This window comes from Muntiacus reevesi, chromosome 14 (assembly GCF_963930625.1).
Source record: "Muntiacus reevesi chromosome 14, mMunRee1.1, whole genome shotgun sequence".
In the NCBI taxonomy this organism is placed as follows: Eukaryota; Metazoa; Chordata; class Mammalia; order Artiodactyla; family Cervidae; genus Muntiacus; species Muntiacus reevesi.
Window position 1 is genome coordinate 64,402,621 of NC_089262.1, and position 18,081 is coordinate 64,420,701.

Here is an 18,081-nt window from a genome sequence, read left to right on the forward strand (position 1 = left end):
CTTGTTACAGTATTGCTTCTGTTGTTTATGTTCTGTTTTTTTCCTGGAAGGCTTGTGGAATCTTAGCTGCCTGACCAGGAATCCAGCCCTCACCTTCTGCATTGGAAGGCGAAGTTTTAACCACTGGACCACCAGCAAAGGCCCTTCATGGATTTTAGTATCTGCAGGGGTGTCCTGGAACCAATCCCCCACAGACACTGAGGAACAACTGTACTCCCTATTATATTTAGCTCAAGCTTCCCTTCTTGTCCCTTCCTACCACCTTGGTTGGGGGGAAGGAAGGAGTAGAAAGAAAGTGAAACCGTTTATCCAGATTCATTGTAGCTTGTATTTGCTGGTTTGCTGGATAAAATCAAGTTAAAATGAAACTAAAAAATGTCTTTGAAGATTATAATGCTCACAATTTGGGAGGCTTTGTTTGGGACACAAGGATGCTGGTGGAAATTGGTGCAAAGTTACTCAAATGCAATTTGGCATTAGCTATCATAAACTTTAGCACTATTCGTATGTTATGTTTTGCTGAACTTAAACTGAAGAATAACATGATATAGCTTCATGCGTGAACCTTAAGTGCAGAGCCTGACAATTTTTTATAAAGTGAATATACGTAGGTACCCATCTTCCATATCAAGATATAGAGAATTACCAACATCTCAAGTGTCTCTTTTGTATTGTCTTCTGGTCATTACCCTGTAACAGAAACCAATATTCTGACTTGTATCACTATAGATTAATTTTGCCTGATTCCAAAGTTCATATAAATAGAGTCACAGAGAACTGTACCTGACTTTCAGTCACATTATATCTGTGTATGAATGGAATACTATTTATTTATCCATTCTACTGTTGATGAGCTCTTGAATGGTTTCTAGTTTCTAAGTATTAAAAATAATGTTCTATGTTATTTTGCGGCATGACTTTCAATACACACACATACTTCTGAGAATCTACATTTGAAGTAGAATTTTGTGTTCATAAAATATATATGTGTTCAACTTCAGCAGGCCCTGCTAACAGCTTTCCAGAGCAGTTGTGCAAATTTAACCTCCCACAGAAGTATGTGAGAATGCCAGGAGCTCTATATCCTGGCAACACTTGGTATCAGTTTAAAAAAGTGTAGACATTCTGACGGTAGGTGATGGTGCCTCATTGTGGTTTTAACTAGCTTTTCATGAATAACTAATTGACCACTTGGGTACATCCTTCTGTGGAGTGCCTGTTCAAAACTTTTCCCATGGGAAGGGGGGGGTAGTGTCTCTTTTTCTTACTGATGTGTAGAAGTTCTTTATATCTTCAGTATACAGGTTCTTTATAGGAGATACGCATTGCAGATATCTTCGCAAAAAAAGAAAAACCCTTGTGTTTGTTCTTTTACTCTTCTAATAACGTCTTCTGATGAATAGTAGTTCTTACTTTTGGGCGTCCCGGGTGGCTCAGTGGTAAAGAATCAGCCTGCCAGTGTAGGAGATGCAGGAGATGTGGGTTCAATCCCTGGGTTGGGAAGATCCCCTGGAGGAGGAAATGGCAACCCACTCCATTATTCTTGCCTGGGAAATCCCATGGACAGAGGAGCCTGATGGACTTCAGTCCGTGAGGTCACAAAGAGTCAGACACAACTGAGTGACTGAACACATACAAACACAGTTCTTAATTTTAAAATAGTCTAATTTACTAATGTTTTCCTTTATGTTTAGTGTTCTTTATATTTTAAGAAATCTTTGTCTATCCATAGTCATAAATATTTACCCGTGTTTTATTCTAGCAGCTTCTTGTTTTACTTTTCATATGTAGGTCTATGATTCACCTGAAATAGAATCTTGTATGTAGTATGAGGTAAGAGTCAATGTCTGTATTTTCCATAAATTTGTGCAATTTATCTAGCACCATTTATTGACAAGACACTTTGCTCCCACTATCTTTTAATGGTATGTTTGCCATAAGCCAGATGACTGAATAGGTTTGAGTCTGATCAAATTTATTATTCATGTTATTTAATCTTAATATAGCTGTGTTGATTTTATATCTGTTATCAATTACTGAGAGATATTTCTAAACATTGTGCTCTGATTATGGGATTTTATTTCTTAACAGTGTTTGAGGCTCCATGATTAGACTCATTTGAATTTAAGATTGTTATATATTCCTATTGAATTAATGCTCCTATAATTACGAATTGTTATTCTTTATGTGTAATAATACTTCAGGTCTTAATATCTATTTGATCTGTTATTAATAGACTTATAACTGCTTTTTAATACACTTGTTTTTGATGTTTTTATGGGTATGTTTTCTCACGCTTTTATTTCAACCTTTTTGGGTCCTTATATTTGTGTCTCTTATAAGCAATGTACATTTTACATTTCCCTATTTTTTTAGCAATGTGCATTTTAAAAGATGAAGATTAATCATCTTTATGTTTTAATTGAAATATTTAATCCATTTATAGTTTTTGTCTCTTATGAACAAACTTGTAATGAATATTTTTATACATGACTTTTTGTGAGCACGTGCTCTTTTCTTGGATAAACATCTAGGAATAAAATTGTTGAGTCATAGAGATGGTGTACAGTTTTATTATTTTTAATGTTTTTGAGGCATAATTTATATACAATAAATAAAGAGATAGTTTGATAAATTACAACAAATGCAAACACCCATGTAACCACCACGTCATATTAAGATACACTCTATTCTTGACACTCCAGATAGTTTCCTTGTACTCCTCCCCTGAAATGCTGACCTGTTTTCTGTGACCCTAGTTTAATTATCCTTGGAATCAGACAATATATATTCTTATATATTGTTTATGTCATGCAAGATAATGCTTTTGAGACTCACCCAGGCTGTTCTATGAATCAGTTCAATTCAGTTCACTCGCTTAGTCGTGTCTGACTCTGTGACCCCATGGACTGAAGCACACCAGGCCTCCCTGTCCATCACAAACTCCTGGAGTTTACTCAAACCCATGTCCATCGAGTCGGTGATGCCATCCAACCATCTCACCCTCTGTTATCCCCTTCTCTTCCCGCCTTCAATCTTTCCCAGCATCAGGTCTTTCCCAGCATCAGCTCTTCACATCAGGTGGCCAAAGTATTGGAATTTCTTCATCATCAGTCCTTCCAATGAACACCCAGGACAGATTTCCTTTAGGATGGACTGGTTGGATTTCCTTGCAGTCCAAGGGACTCTCAAGAGTCTTTTCCAACACCTCAGTTCAAAAGCATCAATTCTTCGATGCTCAGCTTTCTTTATAGTCCAACTCTCACATCCATCCATGACTATTGGAAAAACCATAGCCTTGACAAGATGGACCTTTGTAGACAAAGTAATGTCTCTGTTTTTTTAATATGTTGTCTAGGTTGGTCATAACTTTTCTTCCAAGGAGTAAGCGTCTTTTAATTTCATGGCTGCAGTCACCATCTGCAGTGATTTTGGGGCCCAAAAAAATAAAGTCTGTCACTGTTTCCCCATCTACTTCCCATGAAGTGATGGGACCAGATGCATGATCTTAGTTTTCTGAATGTTGAGCTTTAAGCCGACTTTGTCACTCTCCTCTTTCACTTTCATCAAGAGGCTCTTCAGTTCTGCTTCACTTTCTGCCATAAGGGTGGTGTCATCTGCATATCTGAGGTTATTGATATTTCTCCTGGCAATCTTGATTCCAGTTTGTGCTTCATCCAGCCCAGCATTTCTCATGATGTACTCTGCATATAAGTTAAATAAGCAGGGTGACAATATACAGCCTTCATGTACTCCTTTTCCTATTTGGAACCACTCTGTTGTTCCATGTCCAGTTCTAACTGTTGCTTCCTGACCTGCATACGGGTTTCTCAAGAGGCAGGTCAGATGGTCTGGTATTCCAGTAGTTTATTCTGAATTAGTAGTTTATTCTTTTATTTATGAGTAGTTTTTGCTATATGAATATAATCACAATTTATTTATGGGCATTTGAATTACTTCCAGTTGCTATCTTTTTAAAAAAATTTATTTATTTGGTTGTGCCAGTCTTAGTGTGGCATGTGGGATCTTTAGTTGTGGCATATGAACTCTTAATTGTAGCTTGTGGGATCTAGTTCCCTGACCAGGGATAGAACTTGGGGCCCCTGCATTGGAAACGTGGAGTCTTAGCCACTGGACCACCAAGGAAGTGCCTTAGTTGTTATCTTTTATGAATAAAGCTGCTCTGTACTTTTTTTTTTGCAAGGTCTTGTGTTTGTGGTATGTGTGTGCATGTATGTGTGTGGCCCATTCTTTTCATTCTCTTGGGTAAATACTTAAAATGGAATCACCAGGACACAGTGTATACATATGTTTATAATGAACTGTCAAATTGATTTCCAAAGTGGCTTGCATGATATTGTACCCCCTCAGCAGCTGATGAGATTTGTAGTGTTCTCACCCATGTGGGCTGTCTCTTCTGGTGTCCCACTGTGATTATAACACGTGTCCTTGATGAACAGTGATGTGAGTACCTTCCTCTTGCTTATTGTCTGCACCATTTTAAAGTGTACAACTCAGTGGCATTAAGCACACTTATAGTGTTGTTCAACTATCACCGTGGCCTAGTTCCAGAGCTTTTTCATCACCCCAAATGGAAACCCCGTGCCTATTAAGCATTCACTCCATTCCCTTCTCCTACCAGCGCCTGGCAACCACTCACCTGCTTTTTGTCTTTATACGCCTGTTATTTTTAAAAAATGTACATTTGTTTTATTTTTACTGCATCTCCACTAATGAGTATGTGTTTTGATATGAGAAATAAAGCAGAGACCAAGAATAACAGAGGATGCATAGCGAGGGGACCAAGGGAGTTGTACTGAATTGAGTCGTAAGCTCTGTGTCAGAGGGCATGAGGCAGTAGAATTCCTTTCGTGACCACAGCTGAGTATGTTCAGCCCTGACTGTGCTCAGTGCTCTTCTTGCACGGTTCCTCTGGAATATCTATCTCACCACCACCCAGCAGCCAGGTTCTGATATTATGTCCCACTTATCTGTGAAGCTCTTCCCCAGGTGCCGTTTTCTCTGACTGCCCAGCCTTCTGGGGGCTCCATGTGGGCAGAGGTTCTCGCTCTCCCCAGTGTAGCCATAGCTCATCCCTGTGGTTCATTAAGGGTTGCAGAGGAAATGAATGCCTGGGTGCAAGAGGCCACTTTGCTGGGGCTGGAGAATGAAAAGAATGAGGTGGGTTTCTAGGTGTAGCTTCAGAGTCAAAGGCAGGCAGGGAGGAAGTGCAGCTGAGGGACCACGTCTAGCACTGTGAGAAAATACCTGAACGGTAGATTCATGAGGTCCCTCCTGGCCTTAATGACCAGGGCGGGAGGAGAGAAGTAACAGTGAGTGACATTTATATAGCGTGTTACAGTTTACACAGCTCTTGTGTGCGCATTACCTCATTTAATCCGGAAGGAGCACAGGGTGGGGTCGCAGCACGTGGTCCCAGAGTTTGCCTGTCTGGGTTTGCATCCCTGCTCCGCCACGCACTCTGTGACCCTGGAATGGTTCTGCATCCTGGGTCCTGGTTACCTTACTTATGCAAGGAAGACACAGAAAGGATGTGTTGTGATGATTAAATCTTTATGCTGCCCATAAAGCACTTAGAACCATGCCTGGAGCATAGTAAACACTAATTAAAAGTTGGCTGTTATTACTTAATCCTCTCAAAAGGCCCTGGAGATATGGAGACAAGCCCCGTTTTATGGGCATCTCTGAAGGGTGGAGTGAGCAGTCTGGGGGCACGATGCAGGGGAGGGGTGGGGTTGCAGCGCTTGGGCCGCCTCTGTTTGACCCCAAAGTCCTGCTCTTTCAGCTTCTCCATGCCACCTCCACTGATGTGCGCTTTGCCTGGGTTCACAGGCAGGAGAAGTGAATTCTGCTGGCTGTGTACAAGGGTGTTATAAAAGATCACTCGTCTTGTCTAGAGCTCAGATAGATCTACATGAGGTGGGGTAGCTGAGAAAACACTTTATGCCCTGCTGGAGTGTGAGGAAAATGACAAATTGTTGTCATGGGTACTTTGACAAAGCACCTCAGTTTTTTTCCTAGCATGGATTTCTCCCATTCTGGTGATAGTGCCTTGATTTCCCTTGGGGAACCACAGCTCCCCACCCCTCAGTCTGTGCTTAGGATAATCGTCGGCTAGAGGAGATGAGCATGTGAGCAAGTCTGGCCAATGTGAGCACTGCCTCGCCTTAGCCGTGAGGGGAAGCTCAGGAGCGGTGGTCCGAGGGCCGCCAGGCTCACCTGCAGGACCCGGAGCACGGCTCTCAGGGAAGAGGCATTTCTTCTCTCCTGGGGCGATGCAGAGGATGTGATAGGGCCTGGAGTTGCAGGAGCCACGTGGCTGCCACGGTGGGGACAGCCTGCCAGAGAATGGGGCCAACCCAAAGGCAAGTGGGGCTGAGAGGTGGAGAGAGTGGTCGGGAGGGAAGAGGGAGGGAGGGAGGGAGGAGAGACAGACAGGGCGGTGGGAGGAAAGCCCAGTGCCCTTGAGTTTGGCTCTGCCTGGACTTTTCTGCTATGCTTCCTTTTCTAAGCGCCTACAAGCTTCCTAGCACTGTGCTTCACTGGCATCATGTCCTCTTAGTGTCCCGGCAGCCTCTCCAAAGCGGTGCAGTCGCAGCTTACGACAGAGCGGGAAACTGAGGCTCTGAGTGACGAGGTGCGCTCAGGTGACTGAGGGCCGTCTGCTGAAGGCTCAGCCACTCAACTCAGAAGGATATTCACACTGTTGGATGAAAGCCCTGACGCTGTCCTCGGGCAAGGACGCTCCTCCTCCTGGAAGGGGGTATAACAGAGAGGATTCGGAAGCCCCTGAAGGCGTCTTCTTTGGCTCCATCCCTCAATTATCCTTCTGACAGCCAGATTTGGACCAAATTGGATTTAGTGCATTTCACAATTTTGTTGAACAAATTTGTGGATTAAGGAAACAAATTAAATCCACATTTTTATTTGACATCATCAAAAATATGACATGCAGACTGGAAATGAACCTTCCTGGTCTTGTAATAATTTTAATGGAGACTGAGTCCTTCCTTCTTAAGGGCTTTTTAAAAAAAAAAATTATTCTTACAAAGACCTCTAGGAAGCTGCCTCCAAAGCTTACCTGAGACCTGGGATCTGACCTTTGGGTTTAGTTCAGGCTGAAGTACCCATCCCATTCTAGAGAGAAGGGTCTCTCTCTCTCCCCACCCATCATTTATCATTTCTCCCATTCCTCCCATGATTTCCTCTTGGCCATAGCCTAATTTAAGTTTCAGCATTATTCTGTAACTGGACTAACAGATTTTCATGTCAGTGCCAATTCAAGTACTCCATCCTTTCTCTGAACTCTTAGGTCAATAAATATATAACTCATTTGATAATTAGTTAGGTGCCCTTGACACTTCACCCAGTAGCTTTGAAAACAAGGTAGATATTTCAATTTTCTCCATCTTTGTTTCTTCACTTCATGGTAGACAGACTAACTGTATGTGGGCAAGAAATGAGATTTCTACTTCTCTATGTATGTACCTGACATGTAGTAGCATGCAGTGAATATTTACTGCCTTATATATTTAATTGGCATATGATTCCTTAACAATAAAATGGTAACTTTTTAAGAGAGAGAAGACATTATCTTGGCTGGGCTTAGTGGCAGGGAGGCTGTGAAGACCATTGGGTTAGTGTGGGGGCTTTAATGCCAGACAGCGTGGGCTTGAATCCTGGCTCCCCATTTATTGGTGATACTACTTTGACAATGATGTAATCTCTCCCTGCCTCAATTTCCCCTCCTATAAACTAGAAATAACAATAGCATTTGATCAAGCCCCTAAAACAGGAATAGAGGAAGTATTTTCTAAATGTCAACTATCACAATTTTCTTATTGCTTCCTAATCATCACAACATGCTTATGAAATACTTGTGGCTAACGCACAGGTGGACTTTACCTTATCGACTTTTTGTCCAGATGATCAGATTCTTATCTTTGAAACATGAACTATCTGAGTGACTGTGGTTTTCCTTTCCCATTATATAATATACATAAAGTGAAAGAACAAAAAAGAAGATGACCAAAACCAGTAAGACAAATCAATTAAAAAAGTAGAATGAATCAGTGTTAGCCAAAGAGAAGAGCCTGGGGGAACGTGAGGAAGGCTGCCAAATCTATTGAGTAAAAGAGAGATGGAGGGGAGAACCATCAATTAAAATTAATTAAAAGCTTTTAATTCTTGTGATGCTGACCTCATTTTCCAGGTGTCTGAGACAAAGGGAAGAAATGTGGGTACTTAAGTGGCATGACATTTTTCCAACTGGCTACTTTCCCTTTAACCAGACCGAGCCTGTCTCTTCCCTCTTGCCCTGACTCATGGCTCAGGTCCTTCTGCTGAAAAGAGAGGCAGTCCTCAGGCCTGGCAAGCAGCTAACTAGACCTTTTCCCACACTCTCATCCATCAGCACGTCCTGCTGATCACACTTTCAGAATGCATCCTGATTCTGGGCACTTCTCCCCCACGCCAAATCTTCATTTCCACCTGGAACTACAGTGATTTGCTATGTGGTTTTGTTTCCACTCATATTTACTATTCTCTGAAATTGCCTTGTACTGACTTTTCTGATTTGTTTTTTCATTTGTTTTCACCATTAGCTTTAAACATCTCATTCACCAGTGCCTGGTGGATGCATGGTCCAATCAATATTTGTTTCTTTTTAAAGAAATTTTTATTGGAATATAGTTGATTTACAATGTTGTGTTAGTTTCAGGGGTACAGCAAAATGAATCAGATATATATATATATATATATATATATATATATATATATATCTCCATTCTTTTTTAGATTCTTTTCCCGTATAGGTTATGACAAAATACTGAGTAGAGTTCCCATGCTGGACCGTGGGTCCTCATCAGTTATCTGTTTCATATACAGTAGTGTGTATACGTTGGCCTTCCTGGTGGCTCAGTTGGTAAAGAATCTGCCTGCAGTGCAGGAGACCTGGGTTAGATCCCTGGGTCAGGAAAATCCCATGGAGAGAGGAGCCTGACAGGATACAGTCCATAGGGCTGCAAGGGTTGGATATGACTTATCGACTAAGGCCATCACCAGGATCTGTTTACTTTTTTTTCCCACATATCCCCCAAATCACATACACAAACATCTAACCTATCTTTTATATATAAATACATTTATAAATATCATATAAACATATGCATCTCTGTATATACACATATATATTACAGATGCAATATTTAATAGAATTACAACTTGGTTAGGGGCTAGAATCTAAAATATGCCTTAGGCTGAAATTAGTTGTTGTTTAGTTGCTAAGTCCTGTGTGACTCTTTGTGACCCTATGGACTGTAGCTCACCAGGCTTCTCTGTCCATGGGGATGCTCCAGGCAAGAATACTGGAGTGGGTTGACATTTCCTCCTCCAGGGGATCTTCCTGATGCAGGGATTGAACCCACATCTCTCGTGTCTCCTGCGTTGGCACCACTGAGCTACCTGGGGAGCCTCCAGGCTAAATCTCTATGTAGTAAAATTTATACCTGAGAACCCTTTAAAGTACACGGAGAACGTACATAATTTTGATCTGTAACTACAACTTGTATGGTAATAGTAAACATAAATGAAAGGAAATATCAATCAGCTCTTTCACGTACAACTCTGGATGAAATAGCTGCAATGAGAAAACACAAATTCTGGTTCTCATCCCCAGCCACCCTGTGACCATAATTTGCAAAGACTTTTCCCAACCCAGATGACAGTTGATTCATTCCCTCCGGCATATGGATTGCTATGTCTTTTCTTGTAAGTCAGATATCCTCTGAGATTATTTTAATTGGAACCCTTATGACTTCCCAACAATTTGAGGTGGTCCCAGTAATTGGCAGATATATAACAATTCCATTAAAATAAAAAGACATAAGAAGAGGGAAATAAATAACCTAAAAAAAGTAAGGCAGTAATAATTCCATTAAAAGACACTAACCTCTGAGCTTCCTGGAAGTCAAGAGAAAAAGGGAAAATCTTAGACAAACATTCTCATTGCTTAATCAAAATATTCAAAAGGCAGAGGTTCTCTCATGGCACTACTTTAAAAAAATAGGAAATTCCCTGGCAGTCCAGCAGTTAGGACTCTGCGCTTCCAATGCAGGGGGCCTGGGTTCGATCCCTGGTTCGGGAGCTAGGATCCTGCAAGCTGGGCTGTGGGGCACAGACAAAAAAAAATTTAAAGTCACCCATAATTTTATCATGGCGCTATTGTTGTTGTTCAGTCGCTGCCATGTCTCACTCCTTTGCAATCCCATGGGCTGTAGCCTGCCAGTCCATTCTGTCCATGGGATTCTCCAGGCAAGAATACTGGAGTGGGTTGCAGTTTCCTTTACTAGGGGATCTTCCCAACCCAGGGATTGAACCCGGGTCTCCTGCATTGGCAGGTGGATTCTTTACCACTGAGCCACTTGGGAAGCCCAGTGATATCACTATTTTTGCATATACACCCTGTATTCCAGTCCTTGTCTGCAAGCAAAATAGTAGATAATTTTATTTAAGAAATATTTGAATGGGCAAAGCATTCACATAGCTTGAAAACTGGAAAGTGAGAGTAAGCAATGGAAAGTGCTGTGCCTTTCTTGTCAGGCATTTGCCTCGATTCAGCTCCCTCCAGCCTCCCCCTCCGTGGTATCCATCTAGAATTTTTGTCCGTATTCAATCACAACTGCGTCATCATCAACAATAAAATATAGATCCTTATTTCTTTAATTTAATGACATATCTTGCATGCATTTCCACATCAGTAGGAAAGCCTCCCCATTCTCTTTCATAGCTATAGCGGATCTCAGTGTTTGGATGTCTGTTACTTGCCAGTGCCCTGACGATATCATTTTCATTTGGGCTGTTCCTTTTTTTTGTTTGTTTGGTTTTAGAAATGAAGTGTGCAGTTTCACAATGTGCACATATATATATGTGATACATCCCTGAAGTGATGGCTGGGTCAAGGGATAAATGCGTCTGTGAAATTGATAGCTCTCACCAGTTTGCTCTCCAGAAGGGCTCCGAAAACTTATGCTTTTACCGGTAGTGTCAGAAGGTTGAGTTGCCATATACTATCTCTGTACTCCAGATCAGCATCCTCCTGCTAACTTCTAAGGAGGAAGGAAAAGGAGCGTGAAAAAGGAAGAACCGTTTGCCAGGCACCTATTGTGTGGCAAACACGCAGTATAGACTCACGTTTCATCCTCACTGGAACCCTGTGAAGCAGTTTGTTTCCTGGATTCTTACAATGAGACAATGTGGTCTCAGAGAGGCGGAGGAATGTTGTGCGGTGACTCAGGGAAGGGGAGGAGGGTCCTGCCCGTGTGGCTGGCCCTGAGGCTGCTGTGCCAGAGCCCTGCCCCGCGGGAGGGTGTCTCACCTGGTCCTAGCTTGCGTGCCTCAGCCCTGCTGCTCAGCCCCATCCGACTCCGTGCGACCCCAGGGCCTGTAGCCTGCCAGGCTCCTCCGTCCATGGCATTTTCCAGGCAAGAATACTGGAGTGGGTTGCCATGTCCTCCTCCAGAGGATCTTCCCGCCCTGGGGATCGAACCCCCGTCTCTTCTGTCCCCCGCATTGGCAGGCGGGTTCTTCACCACTAGCGCCACCTCATGGACCTGCAGTGGTGCCAACGGTTTTTCTTGTCTCAACTGTTTTATTTTCTTGGCTGCCTTGAACTTCAAGTGCCACTCCTTAGAGGAACTCCTGGAATATTCACTCCCTTCTCCACTTGGCCTCCTGCCTAGGTCCCAGCCCTTGCCCTCACAGGTGATTTCTGACGGTGGAGCAGAGGTCCTCCGGGTGCCCCTCTCCCAGGAGGGCATCCAGCCATTCCTCCAGGTCCTGTACCAGCCGCTCCAGCTCTTGCACCTCTTTCTCTAGCTTCTCCAAGAAAACATGCAAGTTCTCTTTCAACCAGGTCCTCATGACCTTGATCGGCTCTTCTGGGGAGTCGCTGGTCTGGTATTCGAACACCTGAAAGGCAGACACCAAGGTTGTATCCTGAACGTTCTCCTGTAGACCTCTCTCACTGTGCTGGTTTCTACAAGCTCCCCGAGCCTTTGTCGTGCTTTCCTTCTGCCCCAAGTACGCATCCCCACCTTCTCTACCAGACCCACTCCTACCTAGCCTTCAAGACCCAGTTCATCAACGACACCTACAGAAAGCCTTCTCAGACTTCCTCAGCCAAGCTTAAGGTCCCTTATTGAATGTGTTACCTGGGAAGTCACAGGATTCTGGGGGTAGTTACATTCTCTGATCCTTTCTGACACCTCCCAACTTCTTCCTGAAACAGGTACAAACACCACCTCTTACTAAGGTAAAGTAGCAGGAGTTGGAATACATTTGGCTGGTCATCCCAGGGGGATGAAGAGGGTGGGAGAGGCAAGCTGCGGAGGTCCCCTCGGTGTCAGCCAGCTTCGGATTACGCTCCGACTCTGTGTGCTCTTGGCTCCTCCCTCCTCCGACTCCACAGGGCTCACCTGATATTCCTGTGCCCACATAGAGCACCAGGACCAGCAATGCCAACAGCGTCTGGGGGCAAGAAGAGGAGGAGGTGAGATCCTCGAGGGTAGATGAGCACCCCTGCCTCCCTCACAGAGGGCTAGGAATGGGGATCCACTTTTTCTATTTATCTGAGTCACATGTGCTTGCTACAAAACCTGCGACACCACGGGGTTAGATAACAGGGCGACCCGCTGACATTTCATCAGTATTTTCCCTCCTTTGTCCCTGGTGAGAAGGAAGGCTTACCTTTTTTTCCATTATTTGCCTCACTTTTGCCATTTATTTATTTTTGTTTGTTTGTTCTAAATGCTCTTTAAAAAAGTCAATGTTATTGTTGTGTAATTCACATATGATAAAATGCATGTTTTACATGCATCATAACGTCTGTACTCAGCCCATGGGGTTGCAGACAATCGGAGTGACTTAGTGGCTGAACTATGTCTGTACTTGTGGGCTTTCCAGGTGGCTCAGAGGTAAAGAATCCACTAGCCAATGCAAGAGATACAGATTCGATTCCTGGGTTAGGAAGGTCCTCTGGCGAAGGAAATGGCAACCCACTCCAGTATCCTTGCCTGGAAAATCCCATGAACAGAGGAGCCTGGCAGTCCATGGGGGTTGCAAAGAGTTGGGACATGACTGAACACACACCTACTACCACATACATGTGGAGTATCACCCCAGTGAAGATACAGAACATTTCCATCATCCTAGAAAATTCTTTTATGAGCTTTTGTGGCCAACTTCCTCCTCCTCCGACCCTGAAGCAAGGAACAGCTCATCTGCTCTCTGCCACCCAGTTTGTCTGTCCTGTAACCTCACATCTGTGCAGTCACACATCACATTCTTTTTTGTTGAGCTGCTTTTACTCAACATAATGCTTCTGATACATCTGCCTGTTTTGCGGTTTGGGGTTATTGATGAGTAACATTGTAGTGTATGAATATAGAATGTGTGTGTGCGTACAGGTACGTGTGTGATATGCGTGCTCTCAAATGGATGCCTGTGGTGTGAAGGAGTTTCTTGGTTCTAGCTGGCTCAGAACTCCATCTACCCCTAGCACAAGTGGGTTTCCAGTATCTCTGCTGTCAGCCCCAGAGCAGCTACCCCCTTGGTAAGCCATGGGTAAGGTAATCCTTTGCGTGCACATCCTGACCCACAGCCGAGGAGCGTGGCGACCCCCACCTGGGCCGGGGTGCCGTCAGCACACAGCCCTTCTTCCTCTCCAAGGCCTTGTCATCCAGAGGCCGGCAGCTCCGCCCGCCCGGACTCTGCTGCTCAGCTGGAATGCTGGGCTCGGCATGCCCGCTAGCTCTTGGCGCACCATTGTGGAGGAAGACTTGATGCAACCCTCTTTTTTTTTTTTTCCCTCAGCGATTGTACATTTGTACTGTCCTTTGCCCTCACCTGAAAATAGTTGCTTTGTATATTTTTGTCAATTTTATGGCTGCTTACAATGACTGTGAGGGCCAGTTTGGCCCCAGTTACTGTATGAAGGCTGGAAATGAAAGTCTACCCCTTGGGGCTTTGGTGCAGGAATGAAATGGCTTCCCTGAAGACAACGTTGCTCCCTGACACTTGGGTCAGTCCAAGATAATTTAGGAGATTTTGGTGGGCATGCCAGGATCAGGGAGGGAGAAAAGTGAGAGCCTTTTGGAGAGGTGGGCGAAGGTGGAAGGGGAGTCTGAGTCAGGGAGGGGCCTGGCACCCTCTCCTCATGGCCTCCTGGTGTGGCTGGGAGGTCTCAGCACAGGATATCTAGAGACTCCTGCTTTCAACAGACAGTGTGAGTTGGGATAGTGACCAAGTGAGGCAAACAGAAGTGGAGAGAGGATTCAGGCAGAGACAGTAGTGACCGACATTGACTTTCCTCCCAACTCACTAGATGTGGGTTGAATCAGATTTAATTTGACTTGAAATAATACGTTTCTTATGTACCTCAGTTTGTAAAGTAAGATTTAGACTGGCCACCACAAACAAAGAAGATACAGAGATTTGCATAACTTGTTTCTTTCCTGGATAGTTTTAAAAAATATATATACTAGCAACATTGTAATTGCTGTTAACTTTAAAAATAAAAATAAATTTGCATAGTAACAATGTGACCGAATCTCACAGACACACTAGAAGTGAAAAAAGCCAAACATGAAGCGGCACACTGATTCTACTCTGTGAATTCATGAAATTCAGGGACGTGCAAAACTCATTTGTGATTCTAGAACTCAAAACCTTGGTTATGGAGTATGAGCTGGGAGGGGCCTTGGAGGAGTTTTGGAAATGCTCTGTACTTTGATCTGGGTAGGAACTGCCTGGGTGTGGACACCCAATGTGAAATCATTGTAGATTAGGGCACTTTTTTCTTTTCTTAACAATATTCCCTGAGACTATCTAAGAACATGTTGTTGTTGTTTACTTGCTAAGTTGTATCTGACTTTTTCGCAAATCCTTGGACTATAGCCTGCCAAGTTCCTCTGTCATGAGATTTCCCAGGCAAGAATACTGGAGTGGGTTGCCAGTTCCTTCTCCAGGGGATCTTCCCAATCCAGGGATCAAACTTATGTCTCCTACATTGCAGGTGAATTCCTTACCACTGAGGCACCAAAGAAACCCTATCTAAGAACATAGACTGGTTCATTCTTTATAATGGCTGATGGACATTCTGTGGTCTGGGCATTCTTCTATGTCTTTAACTATTCCTCTGTCAATGTGCTTTACAGGATGATGTCTTGATCTGCATGCTTGCTGCTAAGTTGGCTTTTTGTTTGGTTGTTTTTTGTACTGAGTGAAGTCAAAAGCAGGGAAAATGGACTAAGATTAAGTTTTAGTCCTTCTCTTGTACTGTTGTGGAGTCTGAGTCAAATCATTTCTTCTCTCTGAGCCTCAGTTTATTCATTTGTAAAATGGATTTTTTTTGGCTTGTTTTTGGACTGCACCACTTAGCATGTGGGATCTGTTCCCCGACCAGGGGTTGAACCCACATCCCCTACAAAAGTCCCTGTAAAATGGAATTTGATATATACTATAAGGTCTTTCAAGAACGCAAAAGCGGGGCCTCTGTAGTTGAATTGGTTTGGGAAACACTGTGGCAAGGTTACGTGGGTCTCCTTGATGCAGGACTCACCGGAGCCTTTATTATGGGAAGGGGCTGTGTGACGCTCTCGGAGGACAATGAGAGTGTCAGCCTGCCCCGAACCACAGAGCTTACGTGACTGTTCTAGAAGGAGCATTCCTAAGGTTATGAGAGGGACACTTTTTAGCAAAAACTGCAGCACAGCCAGAGCCCCACATGGCCTCCATCTTGCAGTGAGGTCCAGAGTAAAGAAGTCAAAAGGTGTATTAAGTATATAAATGAGCAAATCTTTTGAAAACATGTATAGATCAGTCATGTATTGCTCTGCTTAAACCCTGCAATGGCTGCTTAGCAACCTCGGAATAAATCCTGCCCCTGTCTGCCGTGTGCGGAGCCCAGCTGACCCCCGCCGCCTTGTCTGTCTTCCCCGCGCTTCCCCACCTGGCAGGCGGTGCAGTGCAGCGTCACCTTGCTACGGGTTCTGGAAGCAGGTGGACCTGGTTTCAAATCCCACTGTGTCTCTGCCGTCTGGCCCTTCCAGTCTCACTGTACCCATTTGTAAATTTGCCTCTCGGGAATGCCAAGACATGCAAGAGGGAGGAGTAGAGGCACCAGGCCGTGCACCCCAGACTGTGCACACAAGTGCTAACATTTTCCGTGTGACAAAGTCCTCTCTGAGTTTTGAATTTCAGCTCCAGGACCTCCCCAACTTACGTATGCTATCCTGTTTATTTCGGGTCATTTATTCGCTCATTCAGTACCTGTCATGCACCAAGCACTAACCTAGGCCCTCGGAATACAACGGGAAGCTAACCAAGACTCCCGCGTCCTTCCGGGGCATCCCTTCTGCTAGTGGTGGGAGAACTGACAAGGTGTCAGTAACGGCTTCTAGAAGCAGCTCCTGAGTCCCCGTACTGTGTTTCATCAGGTTGGGCTCTAGGGGGAGTCAGGCTGAAAGCCTGTCTCTGACTCCGAGGGCCTCACCGTCTGCCTGGAGCGCCCAAGGGGGCCCCGATGGGAGGAGAGCCCTGTCCCCCGGTCTGGCCTCACCTGCTTCCTGTCCTCGCAGCGACTCCCCCTTCTCTCGGCTGCCATTCGGCCCCTGCTGCCCACCTGGTGGACCGCCATGGCCTCAGGTCAGGCTGCCTGGGTAGAAGAGGGGACCCCCACCTCCCTGGCTTCTGGTCGCCAAGCATCTCTCAGGCTGTGAGTTCTGATGTCACAGAAGGAGGGGACGGCCAGGCCCCCATCCTGCGCCATGCTGATGGCTAGCCCAGACTTGGTTTCCACATAAATATAAAAACACAGACTGGAAAGAGAAACACACTGGAAGATTATATTTCAGGATGGTGATTTTTCTGATCCTTTTCTTCTGTATTTTCAAATCTTTAATAAAATGCAAGTCTTTAAATTCAAAAATGATAAATTTTTTAACTGAAATATATATTGAGATAACTATAGACTCACATGCAGTTGTAAGAAAGAGTGTAGGAGATCCTGGACACCCTTTACTCAGTTTCCTCTGAGACTGTTCCATCCTCCGATCAGAGTTCCTCTGATAGGCTCTTGCCATGGATACAACCTACCAATCTTATTAGTCTCCCCAGTTTCGTTGTATCCATTTATGTGTGTATTTAAATTCTAGATAATTCTGTCACATGGCTAGATTTGTGCATCCACCACTATAGTCACCACCATTCAGAAGAATGGTCCTGTGCTGCCCTTCGATGCCTACCTCCTCCTGCGCCCCTTTCTCTCACTGTCTCTGATGACTGGCAACCACTGATCTGTTCTCTGTTTCTAATTTTTTTTTTGCCTGTGGATGTCCATTTGCTCCAGCATCGTTTTTGAAAAATGCTTTCATTTCTCTTTTGAATTTCTTTTGCATCTTTGTCAAAAATAAATTGTGCATATTTGAGTGGGTCTATTTCTTGTTCTCTGCTTCGTCCCACTGACCTATGTATTGATCCCCATACCAACACCAACTGTCTTGATTGTAGCTATACAGTAAGCCTTAATCTTGAGTAGAGTGATTTCTCCACTCTGTTCTTTGTCAAGATCATTTTCAGCACTTCTATGGCCTGAGCCTTTCCATATAAACTTTAGAATAAGACGTCTGTCTTAAAAAAAAAAAAAAAAAACTTACTAGCTGCCATTTTGACAGGAATTGCATTAAACCTACAGATCTCTTGGGGGAGGACTGTCATCTTTACGATGTTGTATCTTCCAATCTATGGACATGGTATGCCTCACCACTGAGGTTTTCTCCGATCAGCATTTTATAAGTTTTAGCATACAGGTCCTATACATATTTTAAGTGTATATTTAAATATTTCACTTTGGATTCCCTTCATATTTTAAAAAAACTCCATTTACCAAAGAAATTCCATGTGTTAAGACATCATTAATTGTCAACATTTTGATTATCTAACTTTCCCAAAGTGACACATACAAAGTTTCTGATTAGCACCCAGATAACTTTTATTCATTGAGCA